This window comes from Nelumbo nucifera, chromosome 3 (assembly GCF_055504915.1).
Source record: "Nelumbo nucifera cultivar China Antique chromosome 3, China Antique-T2T, whole genome shotgun sequence".
Taxonomy (NCBI): domain Eukaryota; kingdom Viridiplantae; phylum Streptophyta; class Magnoliopsida; order Proteales; family Nelumbonaceae; genus Nelumbo; species Nelumbo nucifera.
In genome coordinates, this window is record NC_142651.1 from 105,178,888 (window position 1) to 105,200,496 (window position 21,609).

Below are 21,609 nucleotides of genomic sequence, written 5' to 3' on the forward strand. Positions count from 1 at the left end.
GCACTTTCAAGAAGGCCCACAAGGATGAACAGCTGCTCCGAACAAAGATGGAGGCCGAGCTGAAGGCAGCACGGGCCCACCTCGTCTAGGAGCAAGAGGAGAGGGTCCACATTGATAGCATCGTCACAGAGGTTGAGCGATGGGCAACCCGGGCTGAAGGGTGGGCTATTGAGGCCGAGAAGCGGGAGGCCAAGGCGGAGAAGAGGGCTGCGGAGGCAGCGATTGAGATGGAGAAGCGGGTGGCTAGGGCAGCGGTCGAGGCAGTGGAGGCCTTTAAGAAATCACTTGAATACCAGTAGGCCCTCATGGAGTAAGCCTCCACCACGTACCTGGATGGCATTAAGGACACCAAGAAGGCCCTCTTGCAGGTGATGCCTGATTTTCACGTCAAGGGGCTGAAGGTGATTCCTGACTTCCCTAACGAGACTCTGGCTGTTGATGGCACTGACGACTCTGCCCTCCCCCTGGCTAGCAGTGAGGCTTGATGGGGTTTCTCCTTTTTTTGTTTTTTTTCTTCTTTTTTTTATGATGTAAATGCGTTCAACATCCGAGGTCATAAATTTTTTGTAAATGCTTACTCTGAATGGAATGAAAAACACAAGCATTTTTTGTATGATGTGTTCTCTCCTTTTCTCTCTTTTATGTATATATATATATACATAAAAGAGATCACAGTTCAAAAAATGGCTCGTAATGGCTCGCTTTAGGTACATGCTCGCTTTAGGTTGTTGAGGGGGCCGATGTCGAGGCAAAGGTATGCGACCAAGGTGCAACTTGCCTGGCTCATTTTTTCTCCCAAGTGTTTACCTAGGCTAGAACAAGGCGGTCTATCAAAGCATGGGGGGAGACCGAGGCCGAGATGTAGTTCACCTGGCTAGTCTCTTTCCCAAGTGGTTACTTCGGCAATGCAAGGTCGGGGTCTCAGGCCGAGGTGAACTACCAAGTTGGTCGGGGTGCCATATACTTAATCGCGCTAAGTATATACGACCAAGAGGTCGTCTGCCGTATTCACTACTGGCTATGTGCTCTGGCGACGGTCCGGCTCGAGCACCTGGTCCTCAAGAGAGGCTGCGCACTTCAACCAGTCGAGAAGCCGAGGGGGCCTAGGAACTTAGTGAGAACACGCGCTAAATGTTGATCCGAAGAGGAACTTTGCATTTCATTCATCAAATTTTGCATCTACTTGTAGTTCATCCAGAGGTTCTCCAAGTTCCACGTTCGAGGGACGGGTCTCCATCTAAGTGTTCCAAATGAAAGGTGTCGGGGCTAACAACTTGCTTGACTCTGTAGGGGTCTTCCAAGTTGGGACCAAGTTTACCCACACCTGGCTCAGGGACCATGACTTTCCTGAGGACGAGGTCTCCCTTCTTGTAATGCTTCTCCTTTACCCTCGAGTTGTAGTAGCGGACCACCTGTTGTTGATAGGTAGCCACCCTTACTTGTGCTTTCTCTCAGGCTTCTTCCAGCAGATATAGGTTTGCTCTGAGTGCTTCACTGTTCTTGGCTTTGCCATATACTTTAATTTGGAGCGTCGGATGATCAATCTCTACTGGGATAACGACTTCCGTACCGTAGGTCAAGCCAAACAGGGTTTCTCCTGTGGCCGTCCAAGGTGTGATTCGGTATGCCCAAAGTACACTGCTTAGCTCGGTCGAGTCTGGTCTTCATTCCATCTAGTATGGTTCTGTTGGTGACCTCGGGTAGGCCATTTGTTTTCAGGTAGCCTATCGAGGTGTACTACTGCTTGATGCCGTGAGAGGCGAACCATTCCTTGAACTTGGTGTTGTTAAATTGCTTCTCGTTGTCGGTGACTAGCATGTGGGGAAAGCCGAAATGACAAATAACGTTCTTCCAAAAGAAGCTCTAAACTGCTTTAGCTGTGATGGTAGTCAGGGGTTTGGCTTTTACCCACTTGGCGAACTGTCCACGACGATGATGAGGTATTTCTTGCCCCCTGTTGCTTGCGGGAAAGGGCCGAGGAGGTCCATTCCCCACTTGGCGAAGGGCCAGGGGCTACTGAGTGCCGAGAGGGTTGTGGTCAGCTGATGGAAAAGGTTGGCATGTCTCGGACATTGGTCACACTTCCGTACCAGCTCGGTTGTGTCTTTATGGAGGATCAGCCAAAAGTACCCCTGCCTTAGTGTTTTTTGGGCCAGGGCTTGGTCGCCGAGGTGGTTACCACTGATGCCTTCGTGAATTTCTCGGAGCTCGTACTCGCCCTCCTCCTGATGGAGTCATCAGACGTAAGGCAAGGTGAAGGATCTCCTATACAACTTTCCCTCTAGCAAGGTGTAGTGGGTTGCCTGATGTCGGAGTCTCCTGGCTTCGTTCACGTCGTCGGGCAGTCCGTTCTGTCAGTAGGAAGTCGATGATGGGGTCCATCCATGACAGATCGGCCTGTACCGGAAGTAGTTGGGCTTCTTCTATAGAGGACCGAGGTAGTTTCTCCATGCGGACAGTGCGGCCGAGGTTCTTGCCAACTTGGGAAGGTAATCGACTCTTGTGTTCTCGGCTTGCAGGACTTGCTGCAGGGAGAAGCGCTGGAAGTGGCAGGCTAGTTCTTGAACTTTGGTGAGGTATTTGGACATGCTTTGCTCTCTTGCCTCATACTTGTCGTTGACTTGGCTCACCACTAGTTGTGAGTTGCTGAAGGCTTCGATGTGTAGGGAGTCGAGGTCCCTGGAAAGTTGCAAACTAGCGAGGAGGGCCTTGTACTCGTCTTCGCTGTTGGATGCCGGGAAGTCGAACCTTAACACATACTCTATGATTGCGTATCTGGGGTGAGGAGGATAAGACTCGCTTCACTTTCTTTGGCATTGGATGAACCATCAACAAAGGATTTTCATTTGGGGTGAGCCTCATTGACCGGGTGGTTCCCTTCAGCATCTTCGATGGCTCGACGAAGGGCTCGCTTGAAAGTATATTCTGTTACGAAGTTTGCTAGGGCTTGTGCTTTGATAATGGGCCTCGGCTGGTATTGTATGTAAAATTCTGACAGCTCGACGCCCCATTTGGTCAAGTGCCTAGAGGTCTCAGGTTTGGTGAGGAAAGCCCTATGGGGACGGTTCGTTAGGACCATTATAGTGTGAGCTTGAAAGTATGACCTAAGCTTTCTAGCCAAGACCATGAGGGTGAAGGCCAATTTCTCTACCTCGGGATATCTGGTTTCGACATCGTAGAGGACCTTGTTAACGTAGTATATCATCTTCTGCGCTCCGTCTTCTTTTATCAGAACTAAGCTGACTGCCTCGTCCCCGATCGATAAGTATAGATATAGGGTCTCTCCTGGGGCGGGCTGAGTGAGGAGGGGAGGTGAGGCGAGGTAGACCTTTAGCTTGTCAAAGGCGGACTAGCATTCCTCCATCCACTAAAGATCCTTCAACTTTTTTATGGCACGGAAGAACGGAAGGCCGACTTCGACATGAAGCGGTTGAGAGCAGCTATCCGGCTGGTGAGTCTTTGAGTCTCATTCACCGACCGAGGGGGTGCCATGTCCAGTATGGCTTGTATCTTGTCAGGGTTGGACTCAATGCCCCTTTGAGTAACGACGAAGCCAAAGAACTTGCCTAAGGTGATGCTGAAGGTAGACTTGCTGGGATTAAGCTTCATGTTGAACTTCCACAAGGTGTCAAATGTCTCGGCTAAGTCCGAGGTGTGTGTCATGGCTTTCAGGCTCTTCACCACCATATCATCCACGTAGGTGTGTGTCTTCTATATTGTGGCCAGTGCCACGGTGGTATTTGCAGTACTTCTTCGTGTTCCACCTCTTGGGGTTCCTCTTCATCTTCTCAGGCCACTTCATGAATTTCTCCTCCACGACCTGTATCAAGATCTGGGTCCTAGTGGAGTTGAGTGGCATGTATTGGTTGTAAGCCAGGGTTGAGGTCGGTGGCTTCTTGTTGTCCTTGTTGTTGTTGTGGGGGTGGTGGTCACCGCCCTTCCATTTCTTCTCAGGGGGCCCGTTGTGGCGCTTGACCTTTTCTTGGTGGGCCTTCTTGAAGAATTCTAGCTTCGTCTTCGGCGGGGTCTTGATGACTGAGCACTTTAGGGCCGAATTGGGGTGGAGCCCATTGATGGCAGCGTGCATTGAGACCATAGGGTCGAGGTCGCAGACCTCAATCTCTTCCTTCTTAAAGCGGTTGATGTAGGACTGCACACTCTTTCCCTGCTTCTTCTTGATGGACATTAGCAAGACTATGCTTTTCTGGCATCGTTTGCTGCTAATGAAGCGAGCAAGGAACAAGTTGGAAAATTGCTCTCATGAGCTGATTGATCAAGGTGGGAGCCTGGAGAACCAACGGCGGGCGGCCCCCCTGAAGGTAGCCTGGAAAGTCCGGCACATCAAGGCATCGGAATACCCATAGAGTATCACGAGCACTCTGAAACTTTCCAGGTGATCATCGGGGTTTGAGTTCCCATCGTACATCTCTAGCATGGGAGCCTTGAAGTGCTAGGGGAGAGGCTCGAAGATGATGTCTGAGGTGAAGGCGTCCACCCTCTTCGTCGGATTGCTTTGATTGGTCGAGGAGTCATCTCGGCTCTCTTGGACATGGCGAAGCTTGTCCTTGACGGCCCTGAGATCAGCCCTTAGTTCCACAATTTGAGGGTCGGCTAGAGCTTGCCGCCCATCTCTGTCTTCGTGGGCATGATGAGGGTCGACACGAACTCCGGAATGCTCCGAGGCAGTACCGCGTGCCTCCTGTCTGGCGCGGCATCAGCCCTTGGCCCTTGAGTGGGTGCTACGACGGTCGAGGTGCCCACCTTCATCCTAGGGGGTTCTCCCTCCTACGGCGATGGTGTTGCTCAGAAGGTTGGCGGCTGTTTTCGGACCGCGTCGACTTTTCCTCCTGTCGGCTGGAAGGTCTCTCGTTCTTATGTGGTGGGCTGGCAGATCGGCTGCTGTCAGACTCGACGGGCTTGGCCCATTGGGGGTTGGCCAGGCCGAGTGCTGGGGGCTCAATGTGCTCACGGCGGCCCTAGTGATCTGACACCCTGGCAGGGCGGTTGCCTTGGGGGGGCACGTCTTGCTTGGGGGTAGGCTTGTTCCACGCGTTGCGTGAGGTATTCCAGGTTCGTGACCAGGTTTTGGAGGTTCTTGGCTCTTTGTACTATGGCGTCTGAAGCTTTTGGAGAACTTGAGTTTGTAGTGTTTTGGGGGAATCGTCTTTGCAACATTTCTCACAGACAACGCCAATTGTTGATGCTCAGTTTGGCCAAGGGCAACAAAGTAAATTCACTCCCAAGCTTTGGAAGAAGACCGAAGGCTCTGATGGTCCAAAGGAGATGAATAGAGGCCGAGACGAATCGCTCCTTCGGATACTGTAGAAGCCGAGGGCTGGTATTGAGAAGGGCTTTTGAGAGAGGACGAAGTGATGTTCCTACAGTGATGAATCTGCAAGGGAGAAGGTGTGAGAGGCCTCGGGTGAGAACTCGAGGCCAGGACACCGACGGTCAAGTTAGTATGCGTGCAAGGTAAGTAGTGAGTTTGGAGCTGAGGGGTCCAGACGAGGTCTCAGATAGTGCTAAGTCCTTGGAGGAAAGAGCACTAGAGATCACAAAAGTTTGAATCCTTTACCTTGTGGGGGGTGCCTTGTATTTATAGTCGGAGCTGCCAGGGAGTAGTTGGGTTCAAACGGTCTAGATGTGAGCCATATGAGGGCCTGGCAAGATGCTCTGCCAGAACCATGCGGCACCCTATGATTGGGTCCGCTTGGTCCCCATTAGATAACCTTGAGTGTGCTCATGGTGAGCCTATGTTGGTGCCCTCTTTTCGACACACGTCATCCTTGTACAGGCCAACCGAATACGCCTACATCAATGGCTATTATAGTAGCCATTAAAGTTGCCATTAAAATTATAATTGAATGACTTTTATAACCTTTCAAAGAAATAGAGGATAATTTTAGTATAAAAAAAGTTTCACATTTTATTCACACTTTTATATATAATATAGATAACAAACTATTTAAGGTAAATTACATATTACCACCGCGCACTTTGTGGTAATGACAATTAACCCTGTGAACTTTCGTTTGCGACAAAGTCTGCATTGAACTTTTTGATTCCAACACTTTTGCCCGCTCTATGTTAAATGGATTAACAAAAGAAATTAATTCACTAAAATGCCCTTTTAAGAAAGAAATTAATTCCAACACTTTTGCCCCCTTCTTATGGACGATAGGATGGTATTTCAAAATGACAAACATGTGGAGGCCAAAGCACCTTATCCTTTTCTTTGTAGAAGAAAAAAAGAAACATAAATAAAAGGTTTATGCAAATATGTAAGAAAAGGGCAAAATGACCTTATAAATTAAAGAAAGGGTAGTTTGGAAATTAAAAAAAGTGTTCAATGACAGTTGTATTAAAATTTTTTTTTGGGTAAATTACTAAAACCCATATACTATGGCATCAATAACAAATACCCACTTTATTTTCGTTTGTGACAAAGATCCCTTGATCTTTTATGTTGCTATTAAGTCAGCTAGCAAAAGGCATTAAATTGCCAAAATGCCATCTTCATAATTCAAGGGACATTAAATAAAATCTTCCAAATTAGAAAAGTGGGCAACATGGTTTTTAAAATTGACTTGGTGACCGAACCGGTCAGGGGTCCAGTTACCGGTTTGAATGGTGTGACCGAACCGGTTAGGGATCCAGTTATCGATTCGAACTGTCTGACCGTTCTACCCAAACAGTCGATCCATTCTGACAAAAATAAATAAATAAAAAAATAAAAAAATTGAAAAATGGTCAAAACCGTTCGAACAATTAACTGACCGGTTCAACAGTTTGCTGACCAAAATCAACGGTTTTGGGGAAAAACGGAACCGGTCAAGTGACCGGTTCCCGGTTTTTCTAGTCCGACCGTCCGGTCCAGTCCGGTTTTGAAAACAATGGTGGGCAAAGTCATTACCCCATTTGTCTATTCCTCCTCTTTTTTTTTTCCTAATTTTCTTCTAAACCCTAACATGCATAAACATATCAATGGAGAACCATTTGACGAGAACACGACGTTACTCTTTGCTGGAAGTTGTTGTCACTATCTCATTGATGAAGAGTTGTCGATGAAGAAGGTATTTTTATCGTTGTCGCCAAAGAAGAACCTATGTTACACACTTACACATATGCCACTCAGATATTTTAATCATATGAGAACCAATATTTTCAAGAACTGTTAGATTATCAAAGTGTAGGTCAAAAGAGGTAAAATCGTTTAAGCAAATAATAAAAGGGCAATTTTGAAATTTAAAAAGCTTTAAAATAACCAATTGAGAATATTTTCCAAAGTTAACTAATGGAATTCCAATGGATGTAAAGCATAATTCCACCTCTGGTGTCTACAGTTCCATCGGAATCTTGTTTTAGTGCAAGTACCAGGGTGCTGGATGACAAAAGAAGTTGCCTGAACAATGAGAGCATAAAAGATGTGCATCTGCTTCAAGGATTGACTAGATGTAGAAGATAAACTACAAGACAAGGGTGGACATGATACAACACCAGACATTTCACCCAAAGCAGATGATGAAGTCATGAATTTGACTACTTGTATAGAATTTTTCATTTTTTCAAATTATTGTAAATTTTTTTATTTTATTTAATTTATTTGATATATATATATATTTTAATTTTTAACAATGTAATTTTGTATTTTCAATTTGTAACCATATTGTATTTTTTACATTTTATAAATTTATTCTATTTTTATATTTCATTCATCTAAGTATGCAATGATCCAATCATTGTATTTGTAATTCACTAATTTGTACCATTCAAATTTAAATGAAATAAAATTCTTATTTTTCTTCAAATTTGTTATTCATCATTCTTATTTCAACTTGGTTAAGTATTTCTTTTTTCATTTATGTGTTAAATAACTTAGATTTCTTTTCTTAATTGTTTAAATAGTTCCCAATTCCCAAAGTTCATAGGAAAGTTAAATATTTTAGTTTTACATTTTTACTTAGAAAAGAAATCAAAATTTTCAAAAAAAAAAAGAAAAAAAAACAGTGCAGCCCGGTTCGGCCCTAGTCTAAGGCTCGCCCTATGGCCCAGCCCTGCATGCCGACACAGCATGGCATGGGCCCACTAAGCCTGGGTCCTGGCGACCCGTGAGCCAGCACGGCACAGTCCGCCATAAGAGCGGGCCGCCCACGATCCGTGCCCACTTTACACCTCTAGGGATATTGTCATTGACCCCATAATATAAGGGGACTTTGTAATTTATCCTTTTTTTCTAAATTAACAATACAACCCATTACAATCAAAAAACACAAAGAACAAAAAATACCCATTACAATCAAAAAACACAAAGAACAAAAAATACCCATTACAATCAAAACACAAAGAACAAAAAATAAAACCACAAAAGAAGATCATTACCCTAGATGTAAAAGACGAAATACCTAAAAAACCTTCTTTGAGAAGAGCAACCACCTATCTTGAAACTTCATGAATGGTGTCATAAACATGAAAAATCTCTTCATCAATACCTTTATTCACTGAGAATATGGACCATTGTATAGCCTTCATTCTTGACTATTGTGTAAAGTGTATCATTAATTTTTTTCCAGGTAGGTTGGTGGCCATGTCCCATTAGGATACATTATTATTATTATGGTTGTTTCAACACATTTACACGCAGAGATGTCTTTCTTTGGTTACAATCAGAAAGTCTTACACATTTTCTCTTTAAAATTGATAACTTTTTGTGGGCGGAGACAAGGTGCATGCTCAAAACAGTTTAGGCATTTATAAGCTCATTAAGGAGGGAAAGTAACTATTTATTCAATTTTAGATTCCCTTGTTTATTTGGTCATCCAGGCTCAATTTTGAAGGTGTAAAAATACAATTGTGCACAGTGCAAAACATTATATTTTGTATTAACGAAAATTGTAGATAAGTGCGAATTCTGTCCACGTCTACTCACAACAGACTATTCCCGTAAATTGGAAACATCTCCCCTTGTATAATACCATGTAAGAGGATGAGATGTTTTTCATGTGTGGCTGTGATGTTACGTGGGTAGACATGGGCAGAGTTTGTGTGGCAGGGTCTAGTCTCACTTTGGTCTCCAAATTTCAAATCGTCCCAGTTTAATCCAAAAGCAATAATCAGAACAATGAAACAGTCCATGAACATAAAGTATGATAGAAAGGCAAAGTAAAGAATATGATATTTAAGTGCACACACTAGAAAATGAGATTCGCTTCCCTCACGACAAACCCATACCCACACCGTTCCAACCGTCTTTTACAACCTTACATTGAGAATATCTCTCCACGAAATAGCACATAAGCTGCTTGAACGGGCTTTGCGGCTATAAAACATCCATCCCATTTAGATACGTATACTGTGTATTTATGTACAGAGCCTAAGTGTGAGGTCAAAGATAGTTTCACCATTAAAATAAATGTACTAAGATTCGTGTATTATTTTTCTTGTAGTTATTTTTAAATCGAACAATAAAACCCGAAGGAAGGATGAAAGTACCCACAACAATGAAAAAGAAGATTTTCAATCTGGCCCACCTAAGTACAGACTAGCCCAAATTCTGAATAAGAAGATTTTCAATCAAGTGCTCCTAAGCCCAGCCCAAGTGTGTTGGTTTTAGCATGGGCTGAGCTTGGTTTGACAAACTTGGGCTTTGATCAGGGATTCATTGAAATTGATTAATTGAAGGACATTTTTGTTTCTTAAAGATATTATGAAGGGGTAGGTAATTTTCCCTATAGGCTCAGTTTGGAAGGAGTACAAATACAAATATGTAGAGTGCAAAAACCTATATTATTTTGTATGTATTTACACTGCACATATTTGTATTTGTACTCCTTTCAAACTAAGTATTATTATATGTATTATAATATTTATTTATTATTTTATAAATTTTATATTTATATCTAATATATTATTAAATAGTGTTTGTATCAAGGCATAAAATCAAATAATGTAGATGGAGAGACCCAAATCAAAGTGCTTTTACCAGAGTATCACCATATCTTTCTACAGCTATACATATTATGTTTGGATTGACAACTGCCCACTGACTGTTCATGTTGGATTACTTTCTTTCTCCTTCTAGCAGCATCTAGGGGTGCCAATGGACCAGATTTGAGTTGGATTCTGTCCGAACCAAAATCAATTTGAATAGATTGGAGGACCAATATGATATTGAATTAGACCACTCCAGATTCAATGGTCCAAAATATTTATTGGATTGGACCAGACTTGGTCCATCTGTAATGGATTTATACTGGATTAGGTTAGATTGAACCAATACTCAGTCCATTGATAGATGGTAAGATTATGTCTATCAATGGATCAGGTTTGGGTTGGACCCAATCTAAATTTAAACCAATTCAAACAGACTGGATGGTCCAGACATTGAATTGGATCAATCCAGAATGGCACAAAGTCAGATTGAATTGGACCTGGTCCATCTGTAATGGGATTCAATTGGACCAAGTAGGGTTGGACCAATATTCCGTCCATTGACAGCCATAGACCCAGCGTCCCAAAACTTGGTGTTGGTGTGCTTTGGCTGGGAGTGCTAGCCAGCTCTCAGTCAGAAGAAACGTTTCATCACCAAACCAACCACTGAGCCGTAAAGCATGTCGTTTCCGATCCTCTTCGGGTCACCGTCTGCCTGATATCTGGGGCCTACGTCAACAGAGTTGATGTGGCAAATAAAGATTGGCTCAGTAGTACAAGTAGAGCTTGTAGGTGATTTGACTAAAGGTCAGGCATGTCTGTGTGGTATGAAAACAAAATGACAGCTGACACCATCCGTAAGTACTGTATTGGGCCATTGGCCTATTGGGCCTGACGCATCACCAATGAGGAATGCAAGTACGTAAGTGCATAGATTTAGGATGGATTTATTGATCCACTAACACTAGCTGGTAGATGCTATTCAACTAATAGTAAATCCACATAGATGCTACATCTCAACAACTGTTCTATGGATCCATCAAAATGTACATGCTTTCAAAAAATAATTAAAATAAAAATAGACAAAACTCATTAAATGGATCTAATAAATTGACGGTTTGACCACTTAGGTCATGGGTTACGGACTAAATCAATAATTTTTGACCAAGGATCGAATTAAAAATATAAGGAAACCAATTGCCTGATGTTTACTGGGCCGAACGGTCTGACCGGATAAATTAACAGTAGCTCGAAAACACTGCATGTTTCTACTGATTGTGTGTGTGGCTTAGGAATGACAACAACGCGAAAATTAATACCAAATATATTGTAACGTTGCTATTGTCCCTGTCTCCCAAAATATCTCACCAAACAAGGCTGGTCATTCATCAATAATCATCACTAGTATAATGGATCAGAGAACAAATCAGACTCAAAATATCTATAGCTCAATTAGTTTTGTTGTTGTTGTTGATTACTAACAATATCATCCCAAAACAAGGAGAACAATTAGATATAAAACAAACACAATACACATCTGAGAAGTGAGAAAGTGGTTTCCTCGCCTACACCTAATCAAAGTGGAGCTTCATTAATGTAGTAAAAGTGAAATAACACACTGTTAATCTGTAATGCTATTCCAATCTATAGAGCTTCGGTTGCCTGATGAATGGTCGAGACACACGAGAATCTTTCCAACCTTATCTCCAATTAGAAAAGAAAAGAAAAGAAAAGAAAGAGAGAATGGAAAACAAGTTCCACCGACATTTGATGGGTACATTCTGATTCCAGACCTTCACATTTTTCTTATTATTTTTCAGGTACAAAAGAGAGAGATAATGTGTCACCCGGTGGTCTGTGGAGTAGAAGAAGTATCACCACTTCTTCACAGGCCTTATTCTAGACCTCTCTACATCAACTTTTTGTTGTACAGCCCTCCTTTGAACAATTTGACAATGCCAAATTGCCAATCAAGCTAGGATGATTGGTTTGCATCGCTACTCCAACCAAAATTAGGGCTATAAATAAGTCGGATCAGATCCGATTCGAATCTAATACCGTTAAGAGGTGTATTAGGATATCCTCTTGATTTTAATAAATCGGATCAGATGGAAAAAACTGATCTGTTAATTTGATGGATCGAATTCAGATATTGGTTGATCCAATCCGTTGTGACCCGATTCGATTTATTAATTATGAAATATTATATATGTATATTCTATATATATTTTATATAATTATATATTATATATTTTAATATATTATTATATTATATAAATAATGTAATATATCATTTATACTATATAATCTAAATATAATTTTAATCGAATAGGATATCCGATAATACACTTGAATTCGAATTCAAATCATGCTTTTGAAAATCCAATGGATCCTTATCGGATTCGGATCAGTTGGATTTTCTTAATGGATTGGATTAGATATGCCTTTACCGAATGCGAGCTAATCCGATTGCAGACCTAACCAAAATCATACAAATTCACATTGGCTCCTCACATGCAACCCAATGACCCAATCCAACCATGCATTGGGAACATCTTCCCAAACTTGGAGATTGGATTTGCTCCTCGCAGAGAGCGCATCTCATACCAATTTTACAGTACATTGTAATCATGCATCGAGAACATTTATTGTACTTTATGTTATAATTCATGGAAAGATGTTTGCAATGCACAGTTGCAATGTACTGTGAGGTTGGTGTGATGAACACTCCGTAAGGACTGAGAAGCAAATCTGAATTCCCCAGGGGAGATGTTACCAATGCCCGGGTGGATTGGGCTGTGTGTGGGGTGTGCTCTGTGAAGAGCCCGTTTGTTCTCAAATTATATTTGGCATTCAACACTGCAGCACTAGTTTGGGACCAAAATCTACAGAGAATGCATTGGGAAGGGAAAAAAAATTAAATGTCTCTTGTCCCATAGACTGGATTTTTGTTTTCGTTCTTTTTCTTTTCTTTTTTTTTTCCACAAAGAGAAAATGAGGGCAAGGATAACGAAAGGTGTTCAGATTTCATCATCACAGAATGGTCCTCACAGCATATCGCAGCAGCACATTGGAAACATCTCCTGTAGTTATATGTTTTCATTGATGGATGTTCCCAATACATGGCTGCAAGTGCTGTGAGATGGGTGTGCATGCCAGAGGAGGAAATCTAAATTCTAATTAAAGGAGGTAGAAAGGAAGTCACCGGAAACCATAGGCTGTGTTTGGTTGAAGTGCAATTTTATTTGCACTAGTAACAAATGTCTGAGAGTACAAATGAAAAAGAAAATGCAAATTTTGGTTTAATTTTGTTTTAGATTTTATTTATGCTGCTTTGGGTCTTGTTATATTTCATTTGTATTATAACCAAACAAAATAAGGTAAAATTTGAAAAAAAAATATCACTATTTGCAGCCGAATCATTTACACTATCATGGTTTTACATCAGTACAAATAAATTTGCACTGCAATTTTTAGTACAATGTCGCTTTAGTCCGTCTATTAATCACAGCCTTGGCCAGACCTTGACGTCAATTCATAGTTCATCTAAAATTCAAGGTGGGACTACAAAGGCAGTAACATCAAGGCCATGATTTCACGGGACCAAAACCATGTCATGGCAAAAGTGGTGTGGAAAATCACAAGGCTCTAACAATTTGAAAGCTTATCTGGATACACACACATTAAATTAGATGAACTAATAGAAAAGGGGAACAAAAAAGGAATGGTGGTCAGGTCAGCCATGTTGGATGACTGGTCCCCACACCTTCAGATAATACTCGTGTAGCTTCTAGCTGTAAAGTATGGGGGGCTCCGACCACCTCATCACCTTGTTTTCGGGCTTCATGTGTTTATACATGCACAGCAGGCGCAGGGCGCATGCTTCGAGTTTTGATATAGAAGAGGCCATGTTTATCTGCTTGACTTAAGCAGAAACTTTTTTTTTTATGTGTTAAATTCAAGGTTCAAAATATGGCGATATATTGGCCCGTATTGGCCGATACGTATCGCATCAGAGCCTTCTGAAGTGTTCAGGTGGGCAAGTGATTCAGGGGATAGAACGGCCTCTTTAAGCCAGATTCAAAATAAAATAAAATAAAACAACAGTACCGATACAGATAGTTTGAACGTTTGATTGAATTGTCTGGACTGCGCAGCTAAGCTGGTAGTCAGTTATGTGGTGGTAAGCAGCTTTTAGTTAGAAGAATATTAGAGGGGAGTCACCATGGATGGTGTGTTGTGTTGTGTAACATGGAGGACAAGAAGCAGTTGGAAAGAAATGGTAATTGGGTGGATATATAAATCTCCGACCACCAAATCGGGTTAGAGTAGGATGTCTGTTTTTGGGCCATCAAAGAGAGGCATTACGGGACCCATATTGTGTTTGATGGGGTTCAGTGGTTTCCATGTGGTACCCCCCCCCCCCCCCCCCATGGCCATGACCCATGAGAGATGGCACCGTCCACATACAGGTTGTACCTTCTCAATGTACACTAGCTTCAATTATGAGAAATAGAATATTCGTGTTGCCCAACCTCCATGGCATCAAAGAGAGGGGGGTGCCGGAAGGATATTATACCGAAAAGCTTTTGACAAATACCACCTGATTGATTGTCAATTGGATGATGGCCGTTGATTGGTTACAACTTCTGATTTCATATATTAAAAGTTGGTAAGGGAAATCAGTTCTAAGAAGTTTAGGGGCAGGTAGAAAGTAGAAAGGACTCGCAATTGTATATATATATACCAACTTAGCTTCTCTAGTTGCCCTTGCCCCCCAAAAAGTAGGTCTCCCGGGGTTGGGGTCGAGCCAGTTCTAGATAGTTATCTTTCCCTCGTCTCCAAACCTTTTAGGCTGCTAACATATATCGATGAAGTTGTACACCAATTGGTTTGAAGTTATGGACTTTTGTAAATGAAAAGTGAGATTACTGATATAAATATTTGCATCGTTGTTGTATTTACATAGAAATGTTTAATTAACACATCCATATTTACATTTACATTGCAAACAAACGCAACCTTACCAAACGAGCCCCAAAGAAGCTGATGCCCAATGAAATAGCAATTAGAAATTTAGAACAACTGCCATAGAAATAGAAAGCTGTCAAGCTCGGAACTATAATAGTGTTGAGCGTCTGCCTGTACGGTTCCCCACCAATATTTATAATTTATAACATCAGCAAAAGAATCTACTACTGACAACGAGGCCTAATTCACTGATGTCCAATGCACTCTTTTTTATTAAAAAACAGAAACCAGTTAAAAACCGGTCAAAAAAAAGCCAACCAAATTGAACAAGCAAAGATTCCCTACGATAGAAAGAATATAAGCTTTTGTATATTTTTCATGGCTGCACAACCCGGGCAAAGGGGTTAAGAACAACCTCAATGGCTGAATGGAAACAAAACAAACGACCAAATCTAGAGAGAGAGAGAGGGAGGAAGGAATCAGTCCCCCGTCCCCTCGGGCTCGGGCCCCTACTCTTTTTCATGCTTTGCTTTGGATGCTTTTGTAAGGAACAATGACACCTGGGTCCCTCCATGTCCGTCGTGCCAATGACTAGTGATAAGCTGGTGGTAATGACTAATGACACCTATTCCTACTCGGTTTGATAAATGAAAAAACAAGAAAAATAAGATAATCGTCCAAACACACAGGCGGCAACGATGAGGAGAGAGTTCGTTCGTAAGTCTCCCGCTGCTCACACCGAACCACTATCTCCCCTTCCCCATCAGAAATCAGCATCATCTTCCCCAGTCATAACATCTTTGTATTTGTATTTGCACTCTACATATTTGTAATCTCTTAAATATTATTTTTTCGGACCGACTGACATCACCCTAAATTTATTGGCGACTGCATGTGCTTTTAAAAGCACTGTTTCTGGACCAATGCAAGTGGATTTCCTGATTTCGTGTATCGAAGCTTTCGTGACTTTTCTTAATTCAAATATATACGTTTGTTAGAAACTCTACCACGCAATATTGCGCTGCGCCTGCGCGACTCTCTAAAGTCCAATCATTAAAAAATTTGAATATCTTTTTTTTTTTTTATTTTAAGAGGCATGAATAATAGAATAGAATACAAATGCCCGAGAATGTATATGAAGGGAAAGAAAGGCATATGAAACAAAAAATATATCAAGAAATATAACAAGGTAACAAAAGAAAAAAAAAAAAAAGGGTAGAAGTAGAAATAAAACAAATGCAAACGCAGGAAAATTGAAATAAAAAAACTGCAAGAATTTACCGGCAACGCAAGGTCAGGGTGAAGGTCCATATAGGTCGTATGGGGCCCAGAGAGCGTCGAGAGGGCACGGCTGTTTTGAGTCAAGCCGGAGCCACGGCTTGCCGCTGCCGCTCCAGTGCAGCAGGCTGACGGGACCCGGGTGAAGATCACGGCAACTGCCTTTCACGTTATCCCCTCCGAGGCCATGTTGGTTCCATTTGTGCTCGATCGGCGCCACGTGTCCAGCGAATACAAGCAGGAACGGCGGCAGTGATCCTAGCTCGTAAATTCGGCCATTCTTCTGGATCTCCATCCACCGTTCTATCCTCTTTGTGTACCCAAACCTCCTCCACTTCGCTAGATCCATCACCATTACTCCCGTGTTGAAGTAACAGGGTTTCCTGCCCGTGAACGTGCTGGAAAACCGCCTATCCGACCAAAAACTCTCCCTGAAGTACTTGGTGAAGTTGGCATGGCAGTACTCCGGCGCCCCTACTGTTCTAGGCCCGAGGCTGGTCGTCCATAGTTTCGAAACATCGTCTACCACCACGATATCAGAATCCAAATATATAACCCGGCGAACGCAGGGCTCGAGAATGTCCGCGAGATAATTCCTGGCGTAATTCAACGGCTGCTCCAGAGCTTGCCTCACCGAAGTGGAGATAAGGTTCCTAACAATCCCCGGATTGAAGAAATAAACTTTGAATTTCAACTGCGGGAACGTAGAACGAACTAGGGTTTCGAGATTGGTCTCCGACTCCGACACGAGAAAATGGAAGAAAATTTTCTCGGGACAGAGCGAATGCTGCAGGATAGAGTGAACGGCGGCGATGGAGCCGCGGAGGTACTCAATGTCGAGAGTCATGGCGATGTGGACGAGAGAGGGATCGCATACCGTGGTTTCGCCGGGGCCTTTTCTGTCGGTGGAGCCGCATTCTTCAGCATTGCGAAATGCGGAGGCCTTTCTGAAGGAAAACCGATTGAGCGAATCAACGGTGGGGACCTGGCAGGGAAACCGGAGATAGCCGTCGAAATGAGAGGATCTAATGGCTTCTGCAGGGGGGAAAGATTGAAGAGAGGGAGACAATACGATCATAACCATTGCGGCAGAGAAGAAACCCGACAATCTCATGATCCATAGCATCTTCACTGGGTAGTCACCGGTCCTCCTCTTCTTCTTCTTCGATTTGAAGTCGAAGCGATTGGCGAACCGAGAGGATTGATACAAGACAAGGAACGCAAGGGTTCCTTTTTGGTCTGCCAGCCTGAGCCTGAAAAAGAGAGATGAGAGACAGACTCGAATCACTATACTCTACTTCAGAAATCGGACTCCGTGCAGACGAAGCAAACTTCGAGAGGGAAAGGCGGGTGAAAGGTAAAGGGGAGAGAATCCATGAAGGCGTAAGCGAAGGCCTAGGTCTACTCTGCGCCAACGTGCGCTGCAGTTCGTCCTCGCCCTCTCTCTCTCTCTCTCTCTATATATATCTATCTATCTCTCTCTGTGCTTCCACTCTCTCCACTCTCCTCCCGTCTGTCTCTCTATCTCTCTCCCTCCCAGTTGGAGAAAGCTGAAGAAGCAGCAGCGGCCAAGCATACGACTCTCTTTTCCAGCTAACAGCTTTGCCTTTTCCACCATAGGACTCCTCCCCGCCCGAGCATAATAATAATCATAATAATAATAATAAGAAGAAATATGATGACGATGATATATACAAATGAAAATAATAAGAAGTGAAATAGAGACGTAATAAATTAGGCACGGAAATACACCTCAAAGCATATCACTAAACGCCAGCGTTTTGTAAAAGAGCCAGCTGTGATTGTCTTCTCTGAGAATTGAATGACAACTGGGTCCTATTACATGAACTGACAAAAACGCCCATCACACGACGACGACGGTAATATGAGTATAAACGCCGAAATGATGAAGGGAGAGAAATCACTATCAGTCCATACGCAATAAAAGCTTTAAATACTGAAAATCACTGAGGATTTATGTTTTGCCAAAATTAGCGAATATGTACAAAGATATTCCATTTCCAGAGTTTTGTGGGATTAGAAATGACGTTAGTGTGGGGCCCCGTAAATACATCCAAAGGCCATGATCTCAGGTTGTAGCGCAAGGCGGATTTCCAGTTGGGTGGTTCACATTTTAAAAGTGAGGCGGACTGACTGGACGGCCCTCAACCTCAAGGATAAAAGTGAGATTTAAGTTCCCAAGTCCCAACTCTTGACGCTCCACGGAGAGCCCAAGAAAAACCAATTTCGTTCCCGCGCACAAACCCAGTCCCCACCACTTCATACAAATTGTTGCTACTCTCAGTACCCCTTACGAACGCACTCTTCACCGCAGATCAAGGATATTCTGCGTAAACGTATAACTTGCAGTAACCACGCTCACGATTCACGAATCACAATGTCGGGGCTACGGGGACAACACAACGAGCTTTCGAGGAGAAGTTGGCCATTCAATGGTATGTAGTGTAGTGTGTGGGGAAAGGACCTTTAAGCAAGGACGGTCGCACGGCACTAAACGTCAGAAGTTGGTCTAATTGTAATTGGACAGTGAGATAAATGAAGGGAATCACACCACACGAGGGGAGAAAGAGTCCACGTGGCAACAATCGAAGTCCTCCACCGAATCATGTTATTTCCAACCTACACGTCTCCTGAGCAGAGAAGTTTGTACACAGGCAACCGTCTCGCCGTCGCCGACAGTTGGGACTTGGGACTTGAGCGGCGAGAGAGTGGTAATAAAACTTGGGCAACCGTATACCTCGGTCGGCGGGATTATATTACGAATCCGTATAGGATGGAAGAAGAAGATGAGATGATGATCAGTATACGCCAGCCTGGTTTCCACAAGCTTTTTGGGCCCTTTTGGGCTCTGGGCTTTTTTGGGCTCTGAGAAAAACCTGAAAAGCGATTCTCTCCGTAATTTGACGGTGTCCCTTGGTGGGGGCTTGCCGTCAGTGGACAGTGCCTTGGTCTTCGAGCCTTTATTTACTTCTCTGAAAAACAAAATGATCATTATTATTAACCGTTGGTGGTCACGAATCAAAATCTATTTCTCTACCTGACCAACAGGAATCATGTCAATTGTCAATGGGTCGGATCTAGCAATTAAGTAGAACCGATCGAACCAATATGTTGTTGGTTTCGGTTTTTGTCCGTTCCGACTTCCGAATCGATTCAGTTCTTGAACTGATTATTTTATCAAATATATAATATTTTTATACTTTTTAGTTTAAAATGATACATTTAATAGATAATATTAGTTAAAATATTTAATTTATTAACCTATAAATAATTTAATATTTATTTATCATTATCATCAAAATTTAAATTTTAAGTTATTAATTAAATATACAAATAAAGCTTTCATTATAATTGAATCTCTCGGATTTGGGGCCGGACCCCATAAACCTGATTATTAACTGAAACGATTTCAAATCTGAGATTTTGTAACTGATTCTACCCAAACAACACCTTTTGTTTCATTTTCTTTTTCTGTTTAGAGAGAGAAGGCACGCCACACTGCCGGGGTGGGTTTGGATTAGACCTAATCTAAATTAAAACTAATTTGGATAAATTGGACAGTCCAAAACGTTGAATTAAACTGGTCCAAAATGGTTCAAACTATTGAATGGATTGGGTTGGACCTAATCCATCCCTAATGAGTTCATATTGAACAAAGTCGGGTCCAATTGGCACCCCTACCTACTAAAGATACCAAGTGTTTGAATAAGGCTGTAAGGTCAACCGAGATGCATCTTGTATGACACACACCCAAGCAAAAAAACAAGAAAAAATGGAGGAAGTTTAGTCAAAGTCAGTGTTAAGTAGAAAGGAGACGAGAACAAAGAGAAAGAGCGTAAAAAAGTTTCCATGATTTCCACGTTTAGGCATTCAACATCTATCTTTTGCTCCACACAAGCTTAGACTTACACTTTGCATATGTTTACAAAAGAAAAACAGGATTAACAGGTCACTCATGTTCTCATTTCTCTTTTATAAAAATGGAATCATCTACTTTAGAATAATTTTAAATCACAGAATTGGATGCTCTGAGTCCCTTGGAGATGGGTTTAGGTAGAGGAGAAGTTGGTTTAAGGTGATTCACTTTTTTCATCTTTTTCAATTGGTTTTTTCTTTTGTGTTTTTAATTAGGCTTTAAGAGGGAATAAGGGGGCCCGAAAGACTGAAAGTTTAATTAGGCCAGTTGGATGTATGATGTATGATATAAGTAACGTAACAAGTAATAACAATAAGTGATAAAGGCGTATAAAGATGGGGTCCACCCTTTTTGGAATATTACTTTACTTATATTAGTCTTTATAAATCTGGGTTGGCCTTTTTGTTCTAACTCTTAAAAGTTTTTTAAACAGCTAGGGGGGTCATGCTAGCTCGGTTCCGAAGGAAAAAAAGAACTGGGTCCAACTCCGGTACTCCATCGATGATACCTGACTGCGCCAAAAAAACGAAAAGAAGAAAAGAAAAAAGCATGGATGCCTCAAAATGATGCTAGGGATCAATAAGCGAAATTGAAACAACAGGGTCATGCCAATCGACTTGTACTTTTTTAAATTTCCTATAGGTATACTGTACAATGGGCTGTGTGCCAATTTAGTATCCAAACCTTAAAACACCATAATTTAGTATTCGAATTTTTATTTTGCAACAACCTATTATTAATGGACCATCAGTTATATATATCACGTGACCTCATGTGCAATTTAAGACATTTCAAAATGTCAAAATTACCCTTAAACACTGTTCATCATCTTCTTTCTCAAGAAAATGAAACAGAGCCTAACCTCTCTCTACTCAATTAAGGGACAGCTTGGATGTACTACCCGTACCACCCTCCATCCAACTGTGATGATGGAGCAACCACCACCAGCTCCCCGGTCACCCTCACAACGGTACCGCCGGTGGCAGCAGCGGGAAGCGAGTGAGTCGCTGACTATCGGTAGTATCCCAGACTCCCAGTCTGAAACCAAGAAAAGAGAAGCAACGAAAAGAGGACGACGAAGATATCATCCTGTTGAAGAGTGAGATAGAAATAGATACAGTGACGTCGTTGACGTCCCTAAAGACTCCAACTAACTCAACATCGACATCCGATAAGGAAGTAGCCAGTGGGAGCACCAAAGACCTCCTCCACCTCCCGATGCATCGGATGACAGATACAAGTTTGAACATCTCCTTGTCTATCCTCTTACGAGCCTTGATGTAAGACGCGATACTGGAGCCATGAGAGCGGCTGCACCGCCACGTGCACCGCCAAGTGCTGCACCGCCAAGTGCTGCTCCTTGAGAGCCATGAGAGCGGCTCAGAAGATGCTATAGGCGTCGACGAAGCGGAGGAAACCTACGAGGAGCTTGTCGACCCAATCAGGTCGTTGGCGGAGTGAGTTCAGAGTGTGAGGGAGCTGGAGGAGATCGTCGA

At 42.5% G+C, this 21,609-nt stretch overlaps 1 pseudogene across 1 annotated transcript; it reads right to left on the reverse strand.

Moving 5' to 3' along the window:
* Nucleotides 1–15,951: 15,951 nt before the first annotated feature.
* On the reverse strand, nt 15,952–17,949 carry LOC104598857 (putative galacturonosyltransferase-like 7 pseudogene; annotated as a pseudogene). Its single transcript, XR_016083976.1, has one exon. The product of XR_016083976.1 is annotated as a putative galacturonosyltransferase-like 7 pseudogene (transcript).
* Nucleotides 17,950–21,609: the final 3,660 nt, after the last annotated feature.